The sequence below is a fragment of the Phacochoerus africanus genome, chromosome 12 (genome assembly GCF_016906955.1).
Source record: "Phacochoerus africanus isolate WHEZ1 chromosome 12, ROS_Pafr_v1, whole genome shotgun sequence".
Lineage (NCBI taxonomy): Eukaryota > Metazoa > Chordata > Mammalia > Artiodactyla > Suidae > Phacochoerus > Phacochoerus africanus.
This window is the reverse complement of record NC_062555.1, coordinates 37,147,009-37,169,571: the sequence shown is the minus strand read 5'-3', so window position 1 is coordinate 37,169,571 and position 22,563 is coordinate 37,147,009. Positions and strand designations below refer to the sequence as shown.

The following is a 22,563-nucleotide window of genomic DNA, read 5'->3' as shown; positions in this document are numbered from 1 at the left end:
AATGATTGGAACCCCAAAGAGATTCTTCTAGAATGATAAACCTCAAAGAGATTCTATTAGGAAGATACACACACAACACAGGCTTTAAAAAATACATATTTCACAGCAAACTTTGTCCCCCCAAATCCAACAGACTCCACTGCTCTTTCTGGTGCTTATTCAATACCATCTTAAACAACAACAACAACTGCGATTCCGTCTCAGGTAAGCCTATGATGGAAGGAGCTGATAGGCACTAATCTAGTTTTCACGAGCTGTGTTGTTTTTTTTTAGTGTGTCTTTCTGCCATTTCTTGGGCCGCTCCCGTGGCATATGGAGGTTCCCAGGCTAGAGGTCGAATTGAAGCTGTAACCGCCGGCCTACAACAGAGCCACAACAACGCGGGACCTGAGCCAGGTCTGCAACCTACCCTACAGTTCACGGTAATGCCGGATCCTTAACCCACTGAGCAAGGCAAGGGATCAAACCTGCAACCTCATGGTTCCTAGTCGGATTCGCTAACCACTGCGCCATGACGGGAACTCCACGACCTGTGTTTTAATGTGGAAGCTTCAGGATTTCTTAAGCCAGGACCCAAGCCAAAGTATCATCCTGGACCGGGGGAGCTTTCTCCCAGCCTCCATACTCTGCTATTATTCACATGCTTCCTCTCTCCTCTCGTGCACACGCTTGTTGTCTGGCCAAAGAATAATGTACCTATAATCACATTTTTCACTTTTCATTCTTTTACTTAGAAAAAAAAATTCTACCTTCCCCGGAGACCCCTACAACATCATGATCCAAGAAGCCCTGGCACGCATGGTATGTGGGAAAGATGCAGATTTGGGACGCAAACAATGTTGAGTGTAAATCTCAGCTCCAGCACAAGCAATCTTAAGCTGTTTCCTCATGCACAACAAGAGGGAAAAGAAGTGAAACTTCCGTATCTCACGCTGTGGGAATAAATCGGGGATAAAGTATCTTAGGTGCCCGCCCCAGAAAAGGTAATTATAACCTTGTTATATTTCCTTCTTTTAACTTATAGGATAAATGCAAAAACTCTGAAGCACCCATTCTCTTTGCTCTTCATTCATTCATTCATTCATCGAACTTTCCTGGGAGCAAACATTCCTGTGTGGCAGATACAGAACTCATGAAGTGGATGTGGTTATCTCTGACCTCAAGCAACTACAGTGGGAGGGGGTGAGAGGCAGAGATCAAACAGCTGTTAAACGAGCTATTTGATTTGCTTAAATTATTGAGAGGTGAGGCTTGAATAAAAGCTCTATAAGGGCAAAAGAAAACGAAGCTAAATTCAGAGTACTGAGTAGGAGGTTGGAAGTCAGATTCTATGTGGTTTAACTCTGCACACCACCCCTGGGCAGTTTCTGGAGTACTCTTTGCTCCTCCTTCCTCTTCTTTAAAGTTGAGATTGTAATAGCTCCCCATTGGGTTACAGTGAAAAGTGTAGGAAATAGCCCTCCCAAGTGTTCCCCATTTCTCCTCAGCATTTACTCCACGCATCAACAGGATTCCTGAGTTGCCTAGATTTCCACTTAGCCTCTGGCCATCCTAAACAGTCAAACCACCCCAAGGAAGCACCCTGACTCAGAATCATCCAGCATCCTCCTGGATGACCAAAAAGAAAAGCTGACCGGCTTGCTGGGGTAGGGCTTGTCTAGCTGACCATGCTACCCATCTATGGCACCTTTTGAGAGTATACCCAGGCCTAAGGGTTGACAACCAGAAAATCCCGCCCTTCCAGAAGGTGTGGCCCTCTCCTGAGGGAAGTTAATGAGAATGGGAGGGGTGGGGTCACCGACTAGAGTTAGGAGGACTTGGGAATGCAAAACTCAGGCCAGGTGGGGGTTCTTCTGAAGTAGTCTTTACATTCCCACCGAAGCCCGCTTAGAACCTGACCTCCTCTACCTGGTTCATCCGAGACTGCGGCCCTTGCAAAGAAGGGCAGGGCTGAACAGTAAAGTGAGGAACAGGAAGCCTAAGGTCTGGGAATCACCTCAGTGTGTCCCGTTCTAGACAAATGCACAAGCCACACATCCGAGAAGCCTCGTGCAACAGGGAAGGCTATGCAAAGGTAAATGGCTAACGAAAGTAGAAACCTAGGATTCTTTCAACGAGGGTGGGGGTGGGGGAGCGGGGGCGGGGGGCGGGCAGTCTGTCCCAAGCACTTGAACCTGCAGGTGAGATGTTAAATAAAAATACTAGAAAGACACATCGCACGATTCCTCTCCCCGCCCCGCTCCCCGCCAAAACAAAATCCTTACAGCTTATTTTAAATAATAGGCACAATAAATATTCACATCAATAAGCATAATAATAGTAACAGCGATAATAATAAAAGTTACTTTTTAGCTTTACTGTCTTGGACCAGAATCCCCTTTCTTGGTCTGGCGGTGGACACTGGGGCTCACAGAAAAGGAATCTTACACTGAGCTAAGGAAGCCTCAAGGTGGTGGGGGAGCGGTCGCCATGGAAACCACGGTGCCGGGGGCGGGCCCGCGGCGTGTGGGTGGGGTCTGGCAGCGGCGGCTGGGGAGACGCCAAAGCAGATTCTGGGGGGCTTAGAGAGCACACGTGGAAAGGCCTCGACCTTTGGGTTCCTATGGCTCGAAAGCGCTTGGCTGCTGCCCGGGACCCGAGAATGAAAACAGAAAATTGCTTCCCAGTCCAGAATCTCCAAATCCCCCAAGACCATCAGATTCACTTGGTTAGAAATCCAGACTTCAGTTTCCCACTCCTGGCCCACTAAGTCGAAGTCTCTGCGGTGAGGACCCAGAATCTCCATTTAACCAGGTACTTAATAGGGCGGGGAGGTTGGGAGGCACCGGGTTCGCATATTCTATTTTCTCATCGTCTCTCTCACCCCGAAAGAGTAAAAGAATCGGTACCCCAGTTTCCTCCCCAGCAGCTCTCGAAGAGGGAAAGTCCTGCTATCTGGAAACGCGGAGCCCGTTCAGTTTCTTGAACTAAAGTCGATTGGAATCATTGCTGTTCTTTGTCGGTTTCCCACTTGGGGGCAGCCTTGTCCTTTGCTCCTGTTCATTTGGCAAAGCTGGTGTCTATTCCAGTTAATTCTGCCTTCAGTCTCATTAATATAAGCTTGGGTGCAGAGAAGCGTCTCTAGGAGGAATGGGACAGTAGCTGAGCCTAGGGGTCTAAATGTAATACTTTAGCTGCAATTCCTGGTTCACACTTAGGATTCAAAAGAAAAAATCCATGCTTTTAAAGAATTAAAAAAAAATTTTTTTTAAGGGCCGCACTCAATGGCATATGGAACGTCCCACGTTAGGGGTACAATGGAAGCTGCAGCTGCCAGCCCACTCTGCAGCCACAGTAACTCAGGATCAGAGCTGCGTCTTTGACCTACACAATAGCTCAGGGCAACACCAGATCCCCAACCCACTGAGTGAGGCCAGGGATCAAATCACCTTCATGGACACTAGTTGGATTTGTTTTTGCTGCACTACAATGGAAACTCCTAAGAATCTATGTTCTGATTAAGAATAATGCATGTGCGGTAGACAGGAAATTTCTCAGCCTTCTGAACCTTATCCTTTGACAGTTGGATGGGAACTCAGGATGGATTCAGACAGCCCTAACCTTTCCTGGGCATGAGAGTTAGGCCTGGACTCTGGACCCATGAGCCTCATCTGTCCACTTTTAGGAGGCAGCATGGTGGTGAAATCACTTCAGCACTAATGGGGCTTCTCAGTGTAGTCCTCCCTGATGGTAAAAATGAGACCTGCAAAATTTGCACTGCCTTCCTTAGAGGTCCAGGGAGGCTCAGCTTAATAGAATGGGATAACCTATGGGTCTCTAGAACCTTATGCATTTATGGGGCTTTCTTATGATAACCTGTTTATAGGTCTGACTTCTGTGTTTTTGCATGCATGGCATATAATATCGCATCCAAGCTCGAACAGGTTGGAAGTAATAGAGCTGAATGTTTACCTAGGGCTGAAACCCAACAGCATCTGGCAGGGCCTTCCCAGAGAAATACCCCTCTATGTCCCCACATCTTGTTTCTAGAAAAGCTTTAGCCTCTTAGGTCTTCCCTAAGTTCCAAAGAGCAAACTTAAATCAGAGATATGAGAAAGTGCAAAAACAAAACAGTCAAGCAAGACAAATGAATAATAGTAAAGTCAAGGACCTTTAGTTCCTCTTCAAGGGCTGCAGGTAATATCCTGTGCCATGTCCTTAAGGTGTTTTGCCGATACTTAAAAACCCCCACCAGGTGGAAAAAGTTAACTGCAAGCCGACCACAGCATGTATACCCCAGAAGGTTAATGATTGAGATTCCTGAAACATCGCCCTGTTACCTCCCCACCGACCAATCAGAGAACTGGGCACGAGCTGATGCCACGCCCTGTGACCCTCCCCCTCGCACTGGTTTAAAAAACCCTTTTGGGAAAGCCATTAGGGCATTTGGGCCTTTTGAGCACGTGCTGGCTCTTCTTATTGTTTGGCCCCATGTCGGGTCCCTTGCAGTAAACACTGTACATTGTGTATTCTTCACCACAACCTTGTATCAGTGGATGGGGAGTAGGTTCATGTAAGGTGAGTGGACCCAAGTTTGGTAACAGAGCCAGATCCTCCTTAGCTCAAGGTAAAACCCAGGTGCAGCACCAGCAGAGGGTGGGGAGAACAGCTGGTTTCATTTTCATGGTCATTTGAGTAATAAGTGTTGCAAAGTGGGAGCAGAGGGCAATCATCTTTCAAAGATTAGCAGAAGAAAGCCCCAGAGTTGGCTTTTGAATGTAAGCAGGAGGTAATCCTCCTTCAAAAGATACATGGTTAGGAAAAATTAGGAGGTTCATTGAAATAGGGTAAAGTAGTGACTTGATTGACAGAAGTTGCAGAGTCAGGTTTGATTTTGAATTTCCTGTTTTCCTTCAGTGGGAGAAAGTAATGCTATTAGTCAGGCTTGGCAACAGAAGGAGAGCTATACTTTCTTTGTATTTTTTTTTTTTTACTAAGTCTTTAAAAATATTTTTAAAAATTTTGTTGTGGTGGGAATAAATTAGTGTTAAATGAAGTACCTCTGGGATATTTATGTGGACCCAAAGCAGGTGTTTTGGGGCTGGATTCTGGATTATACTAATTTGGGTTGTAGATGCTACTTAAAATCATTAGCATAGATAGGCTCAGCTGCTGTAGAGCAAATATTTTGCAGCAGAGGGCAGACATGTCAGGGTATCAGAGAAGAAAGAGATTTTGAAGATGACAGAGATGGTCCTTTGAACTTTTTCTGAATTTTCTCTTTCTGCTTTACACAGACACAAAACAGTAGTTATTTTATCTACAAAACAGAGAATGGAGATGGCAGATGCACAGAGGGATTTCTTTGTGCTAAGACTCAATTTCCCAAAAGCATTATGATTTTTCAGAAGCCTGAGAAACTTCTCTCTCTCCCAGTTTCAGGTCTCCATCAAAGAATCTGAATCATTTGAGTGAATGAATCAAAAGTAAAAGTCTGTGCATTGAGCCTACTCTTAAATGTTCGTAAGTTTAATCCTATACTCCTGCAGGGCGCATGTGGAAGGCCTTTTAAGCACAACAAAGATGCTTTCTGCAGCTCAGGAAGCTGTGAGGTCAGATGGAGTGGATTTCCTGCTGGAAGGCTCCTCCTCCTCTTGACTGGCACATCAGAGCATTTTTAGTCTGCAGAGCTGGGCCAGAGTTAAACAGACTCAAAGCACAAATATCCTGAAAGAGACAGAGTTCCCTGCCAGTCTGTGTCACTGTGCGTAATCGAGGAAGAAGTACAAGTGAAATGTGAGCATCAAGCAGGAGAAGCTGAGCTTGGGCGCACACACTCAGCTGCTGAAAGAAAAGAGCCTGGGGCCCGCTGCTTCTATATGTGGTCACGATGATTAACTAGCAAGGTATCAGAAAACATCTGACAGCTCTTAGGCTTGAATAAGTGTTTGATCACAGTCAGTATCCACTTTTCCCGAAAGCAGATTCTCAAAGTCATTTGTATGTCTGTTGTTTGAACCTGGAAATGCTTTCATTCTCAGAACAGGTCCTCCAAACCCATTTATCCCTGTAGGCATTCCTTTATTCTGTAGTCACCCACAGATATTTAGTAAGCACCTACTGTATGCCCAGTAGAATGTGAAACATAAAGTAGTAAGCAAGCAGATAAAAATTCAAGCCATCATGGACCTTAAATTCTAGTGGGAGGAAATGGACAATAAATAAGAAATAAGTAAGAAAGACATTTTGTATTTTATTTATTTTTCGCTTTTTAGGGCCGTACCCATGGCATAGGGAAGTTCTCAGGCTAGGGGTCCAATTGGAGCTGTAGCTGGCGGCCTACGCCACAGCCACAGCAACGCCAGTTCTGAGCTGTGTCTGTGACCTACACCACAGCTCATGGCAACGCCGGATCCTTAACCCACTGAGTGAGGCCAAAGGATCGAACTCGCAACTTTATGTTTCCTAGTCGGATTTCCCCTGCACCATGATGGGAACTCCGACGTGTTGTATTTTAGGTAGTGATAAATGCTAGAGGAAAAAAACAGGAAGAGATGGGGAAAAGAAGTACTGGGGCACGTCGTTAGGGTCAGTCTCACTGAAAAGGGGACATTTGCACAAAGATCTCAAGAGGTGCAGGAGTTAATTGTGCAGATATGTGGAGGATTGAATCCAGGTCTGAGGGGAAAGCGAGGGCAGAGGCCCTGAGGCGTGAGGGAGCAGGAGGCGTGTTTGAAGAACAGAAAGGAGGCCATGCGGCTGGAGTGGACTGCCAGGTTGAAGATGATGGGAGATGAGGCCAGAGAAGCAGCCGGGAGCCTAGCTCTGTAGAGTCTTCCAAAATTTAATTGAAAAAAAGGGTCCGTGGGAAGAATCTCATCATAAAAAGCATAGTGAACAAAACAGAATTCATTACTGTGACATTTACCAATCTGTGATCAGGCCGGATTAAAAAAAAACCTTGCTATGCAAGTTATCAAACCATTTATTCAACAAATATTCTTGGAGTGCCTGTCATGGGCCCGGTACTCTTCTCGGCAATGGGTATGTACCAATGGCAAAGGACAACACCTTTCCTCAAGGAACATGCCTCTTAGTATTTCATTCTGGGTGCTACGGCAAACTACAGAAAAGAAGAGAAGGCCCAGGAACTGGCAATACAGTAGTCAGTTAGAAAATGGCACTATAACAGTTGGAGGCGCTAAATATAATCTTGTATTTGAAATCTCTATTCTGGACTTTAGAACCTTCCAGGAAGTATAATTTGTTTATTTTTTAGTAAATTTTATTGACTTATGGTTGACTTAGTGTCTTAGTATCAGGTGTGCAGCAAAGAAAATCAGTTATATATATATATATATATATACACACACACATATCTGTTCCTTTTAAGATTCTTTTCCCACATAGGTTATTACAGAGTATAGACTACCCTGTGCTATGCAGTAGGTCCTTATATAGCAGTGTGAACATGTCAATCCCAACTCCCTAATTTATCCATCCCACCCCACATTTCTTTTAAAAAAATTTTAATTATAGTCGATTCACAATGTTCTGTTAATTTCTGCTGTACAGCAGAGTGACTCAGTCATATATATGTGTGTGTCATATATATATACACACGTTTTTATGTTATCTTTATCATGTTCTATTACAAATGATTATATATGGTTCCCTGTGCTATATAGCAGGATCTCATTGCTTATCCACTCTAAATGTAATAGTTCATATCTACTAACCCCAAACATCCAGTCCATCCCATTCCGCCACTCCCCTGGGCAACCACAAGTCTGTTCTCTGTGTCTGTGAGTCTGTTTCTGTTCTGTAGATAGGTTCACTTGTGACATACTTTAGATTGCACATATAAGTGATATCATATGGTATTTGTCTTTTCTTTCTGACTTATTTCACGTAGTGTGAGAATCTCTAGCTCCATCCATGTTGCTGCAAATGGAATTATTTCATTTTTTTCATGGCTGGGTAGTAGTCCATTGTGTATGTGTATCACATCTTCATAATCTGTTCATCTGTCCATGGAAACATTTAGGTTGTTTCCATGTCTTGGCCATTGTGAATAGAGCTACTGTGAACATAGGGGTACATGTATATTTTTGAATTGTAATTGCGTTCAGATGTATGCCCAGGAGTGGGATTGTTGGATCATATAGGAGTTCTATGTTTAGTTTTCTGAGGAACGTCCATACTATTTCCGTAGTGGTTTTACCAGTTTACATTCCCACCAACAGTGTAGAAGGGTTCTCTTTTCTTTACACCCTCTCCAGCACTTGTTATTTGTAGTTTTTATTAATGATAGCCATTCGGGCCAGTGTGAGGTGGTAGCTCATTGTAGTTTTGATTTGCGTTTCTCTGATAGTTATTGATGAGCATTCTTTTTTATGTGGCTGTTGGCTCTCCTTTTGTCTTCTTTGGAGAAATGTCTATTCAGGTCTTTTGCCCATTTTTCATTTGGGTTGTTTGTTTTTTGGTTGTTGAGTTGTATGAGTAGTTTTTATATTCGGGAGATCAAGCCCTTCTTGGTTGCGTCATTTACAACTGCATCATTTCTCCCATTCCAAAGGTTTTCTTTTCCTTTCTTTTTTTTTGAGCATAAAGTTAGTATGATGTTTGTTTTATTTTTTATTTATTTTTATTTTTTCCATTATAGGTGGTTTATAGTGTTCTATCAATTTTCTACTGTACAGCAAGGTGACCCAGTCACACATACATATATACATTCTTTTTCTCACGTTACCATGCTCCATCACAAGTGGCTAGATATAGTTCCCAGTGCTATACAACAGAATGTCATTACTTACCAAAGGTTTTCTTTTCATTTTTAAAAAGTGGTTTCCTTGGAGTTCCCATTGTGGCTCAGAGGTTAATGAATCTGACTAGGAACCACAAGATACGGGTTTGAACCCTGGCCTCGCTCAGTGGGTTAAGAATCCGGCGTTGCCCTGAGCTGTGGTGTAGGTCACAGACTCGGCTCGGATCCTGAGTTGCTGTGGCTCTGGCGTAGGCTGGCGGCTTCAGCTCTGATTAGAGCCCTAGTCTGGGAAACTCCATACACCAGGAGTGCGGCCCTAGAAAATACGAAAAAAGAAAAAAGAAGAGTTTTCCTTTACTATGCAAATCTTCTAAGTTTGATTAGGTCGCATTGGTTTATTTTTGTTTTTATTTCTATTGCCTTGGGAGACTGACCTAAGAAAACATTTGAATGGCTGATATCAGAGAATGTTTTGCCTGTGTTCTCTTCTAGGAGTTTTATGGTGTCTTATATCTTATGTTTAAGTCTTGGAGCCATTTTGAGTTTATTTTCATGCATGGTGTGAGGCTGTGTTCCAGTTTCATTGATTTACATGTAGCTGTCCAGTTTTCCCAGCATCACTTGCTGAAGAGACTGTATTTTTCTCATCTTATATTCTTGCCTCCTTTGTTGAAGATGAATTCGCTATAACCGTCTGGGTTTATTTGTGGGCTCTCTATTCTGTTCCATTGATGTGTATGTCTGTTTTTGTACCAGTACCACACTGTCTTGATTACTGTAGCTTTGTAATATTGTCTGAAGTTGGGAGAGATCTGCCTCTTCCTTGGTTGTTTTTCCTTAGGATTGCTTTGACAATTCTGGGTCTTTTATGGTTCCACATAAATTTTTGGATTGTTTGTTCTAGTTCTCTGAAAAATGTCATTGGTAATTTGATAGGGATCACAATACATCTGTAGATCACTTTGGGTAGTATGGTCATTTTAATTATATTAATTCTTCCAGGAGTGTGGAATATCTTTCCATTTCTTTGAATCCTCTTTAATTTCCTTGATCAGTGTTTTATAGTTCTAGGCAAATAAGTCTTTTACCTACTTGGTCAGGCTTATTTCTAGGTATTTAATTTTTTGGGGGGGGTGCAAAAAGGTATTTTTTCTGTTTCTTTTCTAATATTCATTGCTATTATACAGAATGCCGCTGATTTCTGAATGTTAATCTTGTATCCTACTATGCTGAATTTGTTGATTAGTTGGAGTATTTTGTGTGTGGAATCCTTATGTTTATATATATATATATATAAAATATATCATGTCATCTGCATGGAGTGACAGTTTTACCACTTTTCTTCCAGTTTGGATCCCTTTTATTTCCTTTGTTTGTCTGACTGTTGTGGCTACGACTTCCAATACTATGTTGAATAAAAGTGGTGAGAGTGGGCATCCTTGTCTTGTTCCAGATTTTAGTGGGAGGGCTTTCAGCTTTCTCTGTTGAGAGTTACATTGGCTGTGGGTTTGTCATAAATGGCTTTTGTTATGTTCCCTCTATACCCACTTCCTCTATACCCACTTTGGTAAGAGTTTTTATCATGAATGAATATTGGATTTTGTCAAATGCTTTTTCTGCATCAATTGAATTAATCATGTGGTTTTTGACTTGTCTTTTTTAAATGTAGTGTATGACTTTGACTTGTGTATATTGAACCATCTTTGTGACCTTGGGATGAATCCCACTTGGTTGTGGTATTTGATCTTTTTTTATATGTTATTGGATTCAGTTGGTTAAAGTTTTGTTGAGAATTTTTACATCTATATTCTTCAAAGATACTGGCATATGATTTTCTTTTTTTGGTAGTATCTTCGTCTGGTTTTGGTATTAGGGTGATGGTGGCCTCATAGGATGTCTCTGGGATTATTCCTTCTTCAATCTTTTGGAAAAGTTTAAGAAGGATGTGTTTAAGTTCTTTGTGTGTTTGGTAGAATTAGCCTGTGAAGCCATCTGGTCCTGGACTTTTGTTTGGGGAGTGTTTTTTATTACATATTCAGTTTCATTTCTGTTCAGTTGATATATTTCTTCTTGATTCAGTTTTGGTGCACTGTATGCTCCTAGAAAGTTGTCCGCTTCTTCTAGGTTGTCAAATTTGTTGGCATATAATTTTTCATAGTATTCTCTTATGGTTTTTTTTTTTTGTGTGTGTGTGTATTTCTGCACTATCATTGAGATTTCTCCCTTTTCATTTCTTATTTTGTTTGAATTCTTTCTCTCCTCTTTTCAGTGAGTCTGGCCAAAGGTTTCTTGGTTTTGTTTACCCTTTAAAAGAATCACCTCTTGGTTGTATTGATTTTTTTTCCTATTTTTTTAATATCTATTTTATTGATTTCCTCTCTGATCTGCATGATTTCCTTCCTTCTGCTGACTTTAGGTTTTGTTGGTACTTTTTAAAATCTTTTAGGTGGTGGGTTAAGTTGATGATTTGAGATTTTTCCTCTTTCCTGAGGAAGGCCCATATTGTTATGAACTTGCCTCTAAGCACTGCTTATGTGACACCCCACAGATTTTGAATGGTTGTGTTTTCATTATCATTTGTCTTGAAGCATTTTTAAATTTCCCTTTTGATTGCCTCATTGACCCATTGGTTTTTTAGTAGTATGTTGTTTACTCTCCATGTGGTCAGTTCTTTCTCATTTCTTTTCCTGTGGTTTATTTCTAGTTTCATGTCATGGTGGTCAGAGCAGATACTTGAAGTAATTTCTATACTCTTAAATTTGTTGAGGTTAGGTTTGTGCCCCAGTATGTGGTCAGTACTTTAGAATGTTCCATATGCACTGAAAAAGAATGTATATTCTGATTTTTTTGGAGGTAATGTCCTGGTCTCTGGCCATACCACCCTGAACGTGCCTGATCCTGTCTGATTGCGAAAGCTAAGCAGGGTCGGGCCTGGTTAGTACTTGGATGGATGTAATGTCTTGAAGATATCAAATAAGTCTAACTTTTCCATTGTGTCAATAATTGGCCCTGGTGTCTCTCAGGCATTGTTTTCACTAGGTCACCCACACAGATCCACTGAGGTCAGGACTCAGGATTGTAGTGTTTGTGCCCCTGGGTCCACTGTGGGACTTATGGAGGCCTGGTTCAGCCCCCATGTGTACCTGCCCACAAGGCCTACAGCTGTTCAAGACAGACCTGTCTCAGGTGCGTGAGCCCTTGTCCCTTCATATCTTCCACCAGTGCTGAATTTATAAGGCCAGCAGCAGAAGGGTAAATCTGTGATTCACACAGCTTGGAGGAGAGATTTCAGCCCTCCCTCCTAAGCACAGAGCTGTTTTTAGTATGGGTGTCTATCAGTGTGTGTTGGCTGTTATTCCTTTGTAATAGGTATGCAGCTGGGGCAGCTAGTGCCTAGTCCTGAAATTCTTGGTAGTGGTAGCAACTCTTATGCACACCCAGAGCCGGGCTGGGACTGGGGATATAGTCCACACAGGAGGTGGCAGTGGCTTATGTGACCCCTCCTGGAGTCCATCAGTGGCTAGTGGTTGACACCTGGTTGCAGACTCTGCAGTAGTGGTTGTGGGCCACACACACCCTGAGGAAGCAAGGGCAGAGGTCAGTGCCTGGTTGCAAAACCCTCAGTGGCAGCACTTGGGCTATGCAAGCTCCCTGGGAGTCTGGGGCAGTGGTCAGTGCCCAGTTGCATACCTCCCAGGAGTGGTAGCAGTGATCTGTGTGTGCTCTCAGGGAGTCAGAAGCCTGGTCTTAGACCCCCGGGGCACAGCGGCAGCAGTTGTGCATGCTCCCTGGAAGGGGGTTGGAAGAGGTTGGTGCCTGGTCTCACTTGCAGGCCCTCTGGGGCCGTGGCAGCTATAGGCCTCAAGCATTCCTGAGAAGGAAGAGCAGTGACTGTCATTTGCTTATGAGACCTTCAATGGAGGCAGTGGGCTGCTCCCGCCTCTGGAGTTCAAGGTGATCACGTTGGCTAGTATCAGCCCCAGGAGCTCATGTAAGTGGTGCCCTGTGGCTTGAAAGCCTGTGCATGGAGAAAGGAACACCTCTAGTGGCCCCACACCCCCTCTTGCACCCTCCACCAATAGTACCATCCCTCTCTGAAAGGTTCAGGCTTCTTCCCAGTCTCCTTTGATTACAGTGCATCCCACCCTAGCTCCCTCAGGGTGTCTCCTCATAGCCAACCCCAATCCTTTTCCCTGATCTGACCTCCAAAGCCCAAGCCTCAGTGTCCAGCCCCCATCCATCTCTGGCTGGGATGTGCTGGGAGGTGGCACCAACCAACTTTGCAGGTCTTCTGTGGCTTGCCGTCCACAAACCAGTTGCAGTGGTCTCCTCCAAGGCTCCAAAGCTGCCCCTTTGTCCTGACTGGTCTCTCTGCCATTGAGGGGCATTTTCAGTGCGCAGTGACCTTTCTCTTTGCACAGCTCTCACCGAGGCACTGGTCCCATCCCAATTCCTTTCTTTCTCTCTTTTTCTTTTTCATTTTGTCCTGCTTAGTTACGTGGAGGTTTTCTTGCCCCTTTGGAAGTCTAGATCTTCTGACAGCCTCCAGTAGATGTTCTGTGAGAATTGTTCACATGTAGATACATTTTTTTAATAATTTTTTTATTTTCCCACTGTACAGCAAGGGGGTCAGGTTATCCTTACATGTATACATTACAATTACATTTTTCCCCCACCCTTTCTTCTGTTGCAACATGAGTATCTAGACAAAGTTCTCAATGCTATTCAGCAGGATCTCCTTGTAAATATTCTAAGTTGTGTCTGATAAGCCCAAGCTCCCGACCCCTCCCACTCCCTCCCCCTCCCATCAGGCAGCCACAAGTCTCTTCTCCAAGTCCATGATTTTCTTTTCTGAGGAGATGTTCATTTGTGCTGGATATTAGATTCCAGTTATGAGTGATATCATATGGTATTTGTCTTTGTCTTTCTGGCTCATTTCACTCAGTATGAGATTCTCTAGTTCCATCCATGTTGCTGCAAATGGCATTATGTCATTCTTTTTGATGGCTGAGTAGTATTCCATTGTGTATATATACCACCTCTTCCGAATCCAATCATCTGTCGATGGACATTTAGGTTGTTTCCATGTCTTGGCTATTGTGAATAGTGCTGCAATGAGCATGCGGGTGCACGTGTCTCTTTTAAGTAGAGTTTTATCCGGATAGATGCCCAAGAGTGGGATTGCGGGGTCATGTGGCAGTTCTATGTATAGATTTCTAAGGTATCTCCAAACGGTTCTCCATAGTGGCTGTACCAGTTTACATTCCCAGCAACAGTGCAGGAGGGTTCCCTTTTCTCCACAGCCCCTCCAGCACTTGTTATTTGTGGATTTATTAATGATGGCCATTCTGACTGGTGTGAGGTGATATCTCATGGTAGTTTTGATTTGCATTTCTCTTATAACCAGCGATGTTGAGCATTTTTTCATGTGTTTGTTGGTCATCTGTATATCTTCTTTGGAGAACAGTCTATTCAGGTCTTTTGCCCATTTTTCCATTGATTGATTGGCTTTTTTGCTGTTGGGTTGTATAAGTTGTTTATATATTCTAGAGATTAATCCCTTGTCGGTTGCATCATTTGAAACTATTGTCTCCCATTCTGTAAGTTGTCTTTTTGTTTTCTTTTGGGTTTCCTTTGCTGTGCAAAAGCTTTTCAGTTTGATGAGGTCCCATGGGTTTATTTTTGCTCTAATTTCTATTGCTTTGGGAGACTGACCTGAGAAAATATTCATGATGTTGATGTCAGAGAGTGTTTTGCCTATGTTTTCTTCTAGGAGTTTGATGGTGTCCTGTCGTATATTTAAGTCTTTCAGGCATTTTGAGTTTATTTTTGTGCATGGTGTGAGGGTGTGTTCTAGTTTCCTTGCTTTGCATGCAGCTGTCCAGGTTTCCCAGCACTGCTTGCTGAATAGACTTTCTTTTTCCCATTTGATGTTCTTGCCTCCCTTGTCAAAGATTAATTGACCATAGGTGTCAGGGTTTATTTCTGGGTTCTCTATTCTGTTCCATTGGTCTGTCTGTCTGTTTTGATACCAGTACCACACTGTTTTGATGACAGTGGCTTTGGAGTATTTCTTGAAGTCTGGGAGAGTTATGCCTCCAGCTTGGTTTTTGTTTCTCAGGATTGCTTTGGCGATTCTGGGTCTTTTGTTGTTCCATATAAATGTTTGGATTGTTTGTTCTAGTTCTGTGAAAAATGTCCTGGGTAATTTGATAGGGATTGCATTGAATCTGTAGATTGCTTTGGGTAGTATGGCCATGTTTACAATATTGATTTTCCCAATCCAGGAACATGGAATATCTTTCCATTTCTTTACATCTTCTTTGATTTCTTTGATTAAAGTTTTATAGTTCTCGGCATATAGGTCCTTTACCTCCTTGGTCAGGTGTATTCCGAGGTATTTGATTTTGTGAGGTGTGATTTTAAAAGGTATTATATTTTTGTATTCCTTTTCTAATTCTTCATTGCTGGTATACAGAAATGCAACTGACTTCTGAATGTTAATCTTATATCCTGCTACTTTGCTGAATTTATTAATCAGTTCAAGTAGTTTTGGGGTTGAGTCCTTTGGGTTTTCTATGTATAGTATCATGTCATCTGCATACAGCGACAGTTTTATCTCTTCTCTTCCTATATGGATGCCTTTTATTTCTTTTGTTTGTCTAATTGCTGTGGCTAGGACTTCCAAAACAATGTTGAAGAGCAGTGGTGAGAGTGGGCATCCCTGTCTTGTTCCAGATTTGAGTGAGAAGGCTTTCAGTTTTTCCCCATTGAGTATGATATTTGCTGTGGGTTTCTCATAAATGGCTTTGATTCTATTCAGGAATGTTCCCTGTATACCCACTTTGGCGAGGGTCTTGATCATGAATGGATGTTGGACTTTGTCAAATGCTTTTTCTGCGTCTATTGAGATGATCATATGATTTTTGACTTTTTTTTTGTTAATGTGGTGTATGATGCTGATTGATTTGTGTATGTTGAACCATCCTTGTGAACCTGGGATGAACCCAACCTGGTCATGGTGTATAAATTTTTGGTATGTTATTGGATTCGGTTGGCTAAGATTTTGTTGAGAACTTTTGCATCTATATTCATCAATGATATTGGGCAATAGTTTTCTTTTTTGGTGGTATCTCTGTCTGGTTTTGGAATGAGGGTGATGGTGGCATCATAGAATGTCTTTGGGAGTATTCCTTCTTCTTCAACCTTTTGAAAGAGTTTAAGGAGGATGGGCACCAATTCCTCTTTATATGTTTGATAAAATTCACCTGTGAAGCCATCTGGTCCTGGACTTTTATTTGTAGGGAGTGATTTTATGACCTCTTCAATTTCATTTCTAGTGATCGGTCTGTTCAGTTGGTCTGTTTCTACTTGATTCAGTTTTGGCAGGCTGTAAGATTCTAGAAAGTTGTCCATTTCTTCCAGATTGTCAAACTTGTTGCCATATAGTTGTTCATAGTATTCTCTTATGGTTTTTTGTATTTCTGCTGTATCCGTTGTGATTTCTCCTTTTTCATTTATAATTTTGGTTATTTGGGTTCTTTCTCTCCTCTTTTTAGTGAGTCTGGCCAGGGGTTTGTCAATTTTGTTCACCTTTTCAAAGAACCAGCTCTTGGTTTTATTAATTTCTCTATTGTTTTTTGAGTCTCTATTTTATGGATTTCTTCTTTGATCTTTATAATTTCCTTCCTTCTGCTGACTTCAGGTCTTTTTTGTTCTTCTTTTTCTAATTCATGTAGGTGGAGGGTTAAGTTGTCAATTTGGGATCTTTTTTCTTTTTTGAGAAAGGCCTGTATTGCTTATAAATCTCCCTCTGAGCACTGCTTTCGCAGCATCCCTAGATTTTGAGGGTTGTGTCTTCATTATCATTGTTTTCAAGGTAGTTTTTAATTTCCTTCTTGATTTCCTCATTGACCCCTTGGTTTTAGTAGCATGTTGTTTAGTCTCCATGTAGTAGGTTTTTTTCTCTTTCTTTTCCCATGGTTGGTTTCTAATTTCATGGCATTGTGGTCAGAGAAGATACTTGAGATAATTTCTATGCTCCTAAATTTATTGAGGTTAGCTTTGTGTCCCAATATGTGGTCGATTCTTGAGAATGTTCCATGAGCATTTGAGAAGAATGTGTATTCTGCTTTTTTTGGATGTAGTGTCCTGAAGATATCAATGAAGTCTAACTTTTCTATTGTTTCCTTTAGGATGTCTGTTGTTTTATTGGTTTTCTGTCTAGAGGATCTGTCCATGGATGTGAGGGGGGGTATTAAGGTCTCCTACTATGATTGTATTCTCATCAATATCTCCCTTTATGTTCGTTAATATTTGTTGTATGTATCTGGGTGCTCCTATATTTGGGGCATATATGTTGACGATAGTACATCCCTCTCCTTGGATGGGATCCCTTAATCATTAAGTAGTGTCCTTCTTTGTCTTTCTTTATGTCTTTTTGTTTTAAAGTCTATTTTGTCTGATATGAGCGTTGCGACTCCTGCTTTTCTGTCATGTCGTTTGGCGTGAAATATTTTCCCCACCCTTTCACTTTCAATCTATATGTATCTTTTGTCCTAAGGTGAGTTTCTTGCAGGCAGCATATTGTAGGTTTTTGCCTTTTTATCCCCTCAGCCACTCTGTGTCTTTTGATTGGGGCACTCAGTGCATTGACATCTAAGGTGATAATTGATAGATGATTATTTATTGCCTTTGAACCTCGTGTTCCAGTTGATTCTATGGTTCTCCATTCTTCCTTTCTTTTTTTTTTTTTTTTGGTTGGATGGTCTCCTGTTATATCTGCTTGAGTGTATTTTTTTTTTCATTTTTTGCAAATGCAAATATTTGGTTTTGGCTTGTGGTTGCCCTGTTTTTTATATATGCTCACCCTTCCCATAATTGTGTGTTTTACCTGATGGTCCTGTAAGTTCAAACACTTCATTACTATATTAATAAGAAGAGAAACATACATACAAACAAACAAAGGGTTATTTATTTCTAACATCCCTTGCCACACTTTTTGGTTTTGATGACTCTTTTTTATTTTTTTCTTTTTAATTTTATTTTGTTTGAAGCATGTTCGTGATTAAATCTGTTGCTGGCATTTGATTGACTGCTCTCTGATTGTGGTTTCCTCAGTCCTAGTTCTTCCTCTTTTTTTTTTCTTTTCTTTTTTCTTCCCTTTCCTTCCTCTCTTTTTGGTTTGAGAGAAGCCCTTTCAATATTTCCTTGAACCTGGGTTTTGTGTTGCTGTATTCTTTAGTTTTGTTTTGTTGGAAAAATTTTTATTTCCCCTTCTATTTTAAATGATATTTTGCTGGATAGAGTATTCTAGGTTGCATAGTTTTTCTTTTTAGCACTTTAAATATCTCTTGCCATTCCCTCCGGCCTGTAGTCTGTAGGTCGCTGTTTCTTATGAGGGTCCCTTGTAGGTAACATTCTGTTTTTCTCTTGCTGCCTTTAGGATCCTCTCTTTATCACTAACTTTTGCCATTTTTATTATGATGTGTCTTGGTGTGGTCTATTTGGGTTCAGTTTGTTTGGGGCCCTCTGTGCTTCTTGTATCTTGAACCCAGTATCCTTTAGATTTGGGAAGTTTCCAGCGATAATTTCTTCAAATATATTTTCCATCCCCTTGTCTTTTTTCTACCCTTCTGGAATTCCTATTATGCGTAGATTGGCCCACTTTATATTATCCCATAGGTCTCTATATTGCTTTCCAGTTTTTTGATTCGGTTTTCTGTCTGTTGACCGGATTGAGTGATTTCCATTTTCTATCTTCCATATCACTGATCGTTCTTTTGCATTATTCATTCTGGTTTTTACTGCCCTAGTTCAGTTTGCATCTCTGCAAATGAATGTTCTAGTTTTTCTTGGCTCCTCCTTATATTTTCTAGTTCTTTCTGAGGGTATCTGCATTACTGTTCATATCTTCTCTTAATTCCTTCAGTATTTTCACTATTTCTCTTTTGAACTCCAGGTCTGTCAAACTGCAGAGATCTGTTTCAGTGTTTGACTGTTTTAGGTGAGTTCTCCTGTTGGGTTTGACTGGGGGTGGTTTCTCAGCTTCTTCATCTTGCTTGTTGTTTCTTTCTCCTGAGGGAGTTGTACTCTCCGTTATTGGGCAGTGTTTGCCTTGTCACTGCCGTGGAATATTTCCTGAGGGCTGGCGTTGTTGGTCAATCTTTGAGGCAGTGTGGCTTTTCTGGAGTGTTGATGGGGCTAACAGTGTTTCTTTGAAGCAAAGGAGGACTTCCTGAGGGCAGACAGGACTGGGAGGTCCACACCACGATGGTAGCAGATTTCACTTGGTCATGCAGAGCTTGCCTCTGGTTGTTTTTAGGCGGTGGGGTTCTTGCAGGGCTTGGCGTGTTGGGCAGCTGTTTCCTCAGGAGTGCAGCACCCTCTGGGGCAGGAGCAGCTATCTGGGTCACTGAGAACCTAAGAGGCTCTTCCCTAGGGCAGCCCAACTCAGAAGGACGGCCTGAGAATGTAGGCGGATCTTTTCACAGTCTGGCCAAGCTTGTTGCAGCTTTTCTGGGCTGCAGGGGCTCCTCCAGGGGGCTGGTGGTGTTGAGTAGCTATTCCTCAGGAGTGGGGCACTCCCTGGGGGCTTGGGCGGGTAGCAGGGCCACTGGAAACCCAAGAGGCTCCTCCCCAGGGCAGCCCGACTCAGAAAGACCGTCTGAGATCTTTTCCCGGCTCGGCCAAGCTTGTTGCAGCTTTTCTGGGCTGCAGGGGGTCCTGCCTAGAGCTGGCAGTCCTATACAGCTGAACCATTAGGTCTCGGCACCCCCTGGGGGCCTGGGCCAGTAGCAGGGCCGCTGAAAACCCAAGAGGCTCCTCCCTGGGGCAGCCCGACTCAGAAAAACCGTCCGAGAATTAGGCAGATCTATTCACGGCCTGGCTAGGCTTGTTCTAGTTTTTCTGGGCTGCAGGCCTTTTCTCGGGGGCTGGTGGTGTTTGGTGCTGCTCTGCGGAAGTGTAGCCCCTCCAAAGGGCAAGCAGGCCTGTGCAGGGACAGCCCCTGCGGTGGCAGGCTTCAGGCAATTGTTGAGGCCAGCCCTCCTGGATGGCAGGCAGCCCCAGGTTCAGCGAGAGCGTAGGGGGTGGCGGGGGTGGGGGGAGGGGATGCACTGGGAAACACAGCTTTCAGCTAGCTAGCGGGCCTGTAAGCTTGCTGTGGCGTGGGGGGTATTCTATGGGGACCCACCCCTTCTTCTCTCCCCTCCCCCAGCACGGGCGCAGACCAGGCTCTTCTCCCAGGTTCCCTCTGATGCGGCTTTCCACTTCCCCGCCCCTAGAGTATTGCTCCCTTCCTCTGCGACAGCTTTGTTTTCTAGTCTCCCAGGCAGTCTCTGCCCCGTCAAACTTGACTGACCGGTTTCTAGACCTCCCAAGCAGTCTCCGCTCCGCGCCCCCCCCCCCCCCACCCCCCAGCCCGTTCTCGGGGACTAACCTCTGGAGCCGAGGTCTCGGTGCCCAGCCCCCACCCAGGCGTCTCAATTTTTGGTGACTGTGCCCGTAGTTCAGATGGTCCGTTTGGTTCTTGATCGGCTTTTCCATACTCCAACTTACTGCTACACTCTTCTCTGCATCTGGAGATTCCTCCGGTTCGTTTGTTCTTTCCCCCGAGTAGGTGACTTTCCACGGTGGGGGATTCCTTTCTCCTCCTCAGTTCCTTTTCAGGAGCACCCGTCCCGCTCGGATTCGCCTTCTCTCACTCTCCTCTTTCCTCCCGTTCTGCCCAGTCATGTCACGAACTTCTTGCCGTTATTGGAGTTTAGGTTCCTCTGCCAGCGATTGGTTGCTGTTCTGTGCGAGTCATTTATTCTGTAGATGTGCCTTTTTTGTTGTGTTTGTGGGAGAGGGCGAGCATGTCCCCCTACTCCTCCGCCATCTTGTCCTCTATCTCTAGATACATTTTTGATGTATTTGTCAGAGAAAGCATGGTTCCACATCCTACTCCTCCGCTATCTTGCCCCCTCCCTCTAGAATCTTTATTCGACTCTTTCTTTTGAGATATGAACTTTTGGAAGGGTAGGAAGAGAAGAATGGTGTGATCTGACTTTTGTTGTGGTTGTTTTGCTTTTTAGGGCCACATTCTTGGCACATGGAGGTTCCCAGGCTAGGGGTCGAATCAGAGCTGGAGCTGGCTGGCCTACACCACAGCCACACTATACCACAGCCACACCAGATCCGAGCTGCATCTGTGACCTACACCACAGCTCACAGCAACCCCAGATTCTTAACCCACTGAGTGAGGCCAGGGATCGAACTTGCAACCTCATGGTTCCTAGTTGGGTTCATTTCTGTTTTGCCACAATGGGAACTCCCGATCTGACTTTCTGAAATATTGCGGTATATTCACTTAACATTGAATTCACCCATTTCCAGTAATGTAATTCAGTGGTTTTTAATTTATTCAGAGTTGTGCAACCATTAGTACTATATAATTCCAGAACGTTTTCATTTTCCCAAAACAAGCTCTATACCCATTAGCAGTCCCTCCTCACCCATCCCCCAAGCCCTGGAAACGACCAACCTAGTTTTTGTCTCCATGAATTTGCCAATTGGGGCATTTCATAAAAATGGAATCATACAACATTGTGGCTTTTGGGGTCTGGTTTTTCTTTCCTTTCCTGGCATGTTTTCAGGATTCATTCGTGTTGTAGCATCATCAGGGTTACCCACCCAGGCTCTTGGACTCTTTTTTCAATAGAAATTGATAAGAGGCCAGATGAAAAATTCAAACAAGTCTTTATTGGGGCTTATGCTGCAGCACAAGGAAGTCAAAACAAGCAGGTTCCCTTGCTTGCTTTGGGGTGTGGTGAGCTGGTCCCTTAAATGGGGTGAGGGTAGGGGTTGGTCCAAGGAGTTGGACCATAGGAGTCGTCTGTCTACCCTCTTGGTGGTGCTCTGTGCAGGGTTCATGTGCTGTACCCTGCTTTTGCTCCTCAGACCTCAGAAGTGGCAGTTGGGTTTTTGGTCTTTTTGTATCTTCTTGTGCATAATTTGCCCCAACTGCACATGCATGCAGTTATTTTTAATCTCTTAAATTTTTTTTTTTTTTGGATTTTGTTGCTCTAGAAGGCATTTGTCCAGGTGCAAGCACTTGCAGCAAAGGGTCCCAGGTCCCAGCCCCTCTCATCAGGCTGATGACCTGCTGTTTTTCATGGCTGAATGATACTACGTTCTATGGCTATACCCCATTTTGTTTATTCATTAGTTGATGAACGTTTGAGTTATTTCCTCTTTTGCGCTATTATGGATAATGTCACAAACGTTCATGTGCAGATTTTTCTCAAGTGAACATATGTTTTCAGTTTTCTTGTATATATCCCTAGGAGTGGAATTGCCAGGTTATGTGGTAATTAAGTGGTTTTTTTTTTTTTTTTTGAGGAACTGCCAGATTATTTTGCAGAGCAGCTGTACTTCAGCAGTGCATGAGCATTTCAACTTCCCTATATCCTCACCCACCCACACCCACAGAAAGAGAGAGGGGAGTTCCCTTCGTGGCTCAGTGGTTAACAAATCCGACTAGGAACTATGAGGTTGCAGGTTCGATCCCTGGCCTTGCTTAGTGGGTTGGGGATCCGGTGTTGCCGTGAGCTGTGGTGTAGGTTGCAGACGCGGCTCGCATCTCGTGTTGCTGTGGCTGTGGCATAGGCTGGCGGTTGCAGCTCCGATTCGACCCCTAGCCTGGGAACCTCCATATGCCACAGGAGTGGCCCAAGAAATGGCAAAAAAAAAAAAAAAAAAAAAAAAGAAAAAGAAAGAAAGAGAGTGCCATTCTAGTGGGTGTAAGGTGGTATTTTATTGGCTTTTGGTTTGCA

The 22,563-nt window shown here is 43.2% G+C and overlaps 1 long non-coding RNA gene across 1 annotated transcript in view; it reads left to right on the top strand.

Moving 5' to 3' along the window:
* The first annotated feature begins 2,556 nt into the window (after nucleotides 1–2,556).
* The window catches only part of LOC125112625 (uncharacterized), a 62,992-nt gene continuing 42,985 nt past the window's right edge, over nucleotides 2,557–22,563 (top strand). The window contains exon 1 of the long non-coding RNA XR_007131204.1: nucleotides 2,557–2,793. This is a non-coding gene — a long non-coding RNA (uncharacterized LOC125112625). The remainder of the gene's footprint in view (nucleotides 2,794–22,563) is intronic.